This window comes from Bidens hawaiensis, unplaced genomic scaffold, assembly GCF_021521415.1.
Source record: "Bidens hawaiensis isolate Kalapana, Puna unplaced genomic scaffold, B.hawaiensis_p1.1 tig00067549_1, whole genome shotgun sequence".
In the NCBI taxonomy this organism is placed as follows: domain Eukaryota; kingdom Viridiplantae; phylum Streptophyta; class Magnoliopsida; order Asterales; family Asteraceae; genus Bidens; species Bidens hawaiensis.
In genome coordinates, this window is record NW_027506612.1 from 35,797 (window position 1) to 39,115 (window position 3,319).

The following is a 3,319-nucleotide window of genomic DNA, read 5'->3' on the forward strand; positions in this document are numbered from 1 at the left end:
GTGTTACACGCACACATTTTTATATGTAATTTTTAGTTGGTATATTGGTTTTTAATGATCCCAACTATTACCTTTTGATCACTGCTGGTCCCAACTAATAAATTGGCTACTAATGGTCCCAACTTTTAAAGTATTTGTTTCTAACGCTCCGCGACTAACAAAATCCTATCGTCGTTAGTTTCAGGTCGCCGGAAAAACGGTTTTGGCCGGAAAACTTAATTTTTTTCCCCGAAAACTTAGCATTTTCGTCCCAAACATCTTGGTAATTTCGTATCGGACCTTTTGGAACATTTTTCTAGTAAAAGCCCCAATTATTGAGGTCGTCGGAAACCTTAGAACCATCATCGAAATCGGTTGATGATGCTCAAGTGGTGGTAGTTGGTTAGCGGTGAGTCAATTGGCGATGGTTGCAGTGTTCAGGTGGTGTTTTCCGGCAACAAATTTGAATTTTCCGGCCAAAAACGTTTTCCCGACGACCTAAAACTAACGACGTTAGGATTCTGTTAGTCGCGGACCATTAGGAACAAATACTTTAAAAGTTGGGACCATCAGTAGCCAATTCATTAGTTGGGAGAAGCAGTGACCAAAAGGCAATATTTGGGATCATTAAAAACCAATATACCTTTTCAGTTTTATACATATAAAAACATATTTTGGCTGGAAATTGGCTGGAATCTCGCTATAAACGGTTGGTTTTTGTTAGAATCTTGCTGGAAACTGTTGATTTTTGAACCATGGTTAAGTGGAGATCACTGGCTGTGACCATCAAAAAAACACTAAAAGCATGCGTGAATATAAGGGAAAGTTTGTGAATCATCTAACAAAAGTATGTTAAATGTAAATTCGGTCAAACCGCACAATTGTACGGTTATACAGCTATACGGCTTGTATAGGGCCTATACGAGTTGTATAGGCCTAATTTACGCATAATTGTACGGCTATACAGCTTGTATATAATACTTAAAATTTATTTAATTAACTTTTCTTACTAAAAACACACGATTATTACTAAAAATATAAATCATTTTGTACTAATATTAATTTGATATAGGGATTTATATTTTTAAGAAGAATAGTGTTTAAAAAAAAAGATTGATACAACTCATAGAAATACTCAAATAAATAATACGCAAAGTTTAAATAAATATATTATATTATAAAGCAATATAATATAACTAAATATTTGTGTTTAACATTAAATATATATATATATATATATATATATTAAAACATCAGATACTAAGAGTTTAAACAATGCTGGTCCACAAAAACCGAATAAGTATTTTAAAACATAAAAAACATTATCTTAAGTATAAAAAATAGCTTCATTTTCTCAAAGCAACAAAACATCCCAAACAATACGAAACCATTATAGGTTTTAGATAGCAGCGACCGTTAGATATTTTGGTCATATTTACATGTATTTTTCCTTAGAGGTATTTATATAGATTTGATGCATATGAGCATGCAACACCACATGACCGACAATGAAAATCACCGTTGTTAACATTTGTTTTATTTTTATGTGAAATAAACCAATTTTAATAAAAAAAACATAGGACCGTAAGACTATATAAGTATTAGTTTCTAAGCTTTTGAGCATGTTGTTATTATTATTACTATTATTTTTGGAATATAATAGAAGCTATAATTAAGTTGGAAAGTGAAAGATTTTAAAAATCATAAATGGTTTTCAAAATTAAAGTGTTAAGTGTAGTTTATAGTTTAAATTAAAAATAAGATTAATTATAAAATTTAAAGTATTCACTTTTTAATATGAAATTATTAAGATTATTATTTTGTATAAGTCATTAAATTGTAAGAAACAATGAAATGTTATATTAAAATTTAAAAAAAATATTGTAAAAGGATATCAATAAAAAACATTTCTTTTTGTTAGAATTAAATATTACGGGGAAAAACAAGTTACAATTTTGGTGTTTTAATGTGATAAAGTGATAAGTTATGGAAGATTTTAAATAATTTATTTTAATAAAATAATTAAGAATTAAAGATGAAAAGATAAGGGTGTCACTTGACAAAATATTAAACCAATTAAAAGATATGTGGTTGAACAATTATTTTTATTTATTATAATAGTAGATGGATAATTATCTTTCTTAAAACACGATACTTAACCTTGAACGCATATAACCCGTTAAACCGAAATCCCCAACCCATAATACATACTGATAACAATATATGATTATTTTAAAGGTTTAAAAATTACTTTATAGGTTTTTCCACTTTTTCCTTTTGCAAAGTCACCGCAAAATTATTGGGCAGGTGAGACCTCGCGGATCGAAAATTCCAAATCATTGACGGACTGTTGGATAATTCATAATATTTCGATTCTACGGAATAGTTGATAATTCAATTCTGGTGGCTTGAAATTTTGGGATGCATCAAGGAGATAAACCAGATATTTAACTTGTTTCTAGTACTTAAGAATTGTTTAGTTTATTTTAATTAGTTTGAGTTATCTTTAATCAATTGTTTTAGAGTATAAATAATCTAAGTCCATGGAAATTCGTGAGCAGTTGGGGTGGAATTTCCCTGATGTATCCGTTCGAGCTTCTAGATCTTATCAGCATTCATATTAATAATGGGCATGCGAAGGTCAAGCACATAGCAATTTATAAGGTAATTCTTACGGGTGTTTATGGAAGTCAAGGAACGAAATCCTCTTCAACAATGTAAGAGTCTCGAGAATGTTACGCCCCAATCGACGACAGATCAAACGTCATGACATGATAGATGTCCATAGCACATGACACTAATTAAAGTTTAATAAATACATACGATCAAAATCATATGAGAACTTTTTGGAAATTGAGAACCATGAGAATTATTTTGGATCACAAAAAACCAAAAAATAAAAAAAAATCATAAAACAAAAAATACACACAAATAAAAAAAGTAAAAAAACAAAAATTATTATTTATCATCCCGATTTTATAAAAAAAATTCACATTTCAGCTTAATTATACATATATGTATAATATATACATATAATATATACATATATATACACCCATGTTTTTTATACATATATGTATAATTTAAGGTAAATGATAATATACATATGTGTATATTACATAACTAGAGATTAAATTAAATTATACACATGTGTATAGGTATAATACGAATTAATTAATTTTTTTATGAAACCAGAATGAAATATAAGAATTTTGGTTTTTTTACTTTTTTAAAATTTACATTTTTTTGTTTTATAATTTTTAAAATATTTTTTAGCGGTCCAAAATGGTTCTCAATTTGCAAAGGGTTCCTCTTAGGATCCTTACCCTATATATATATA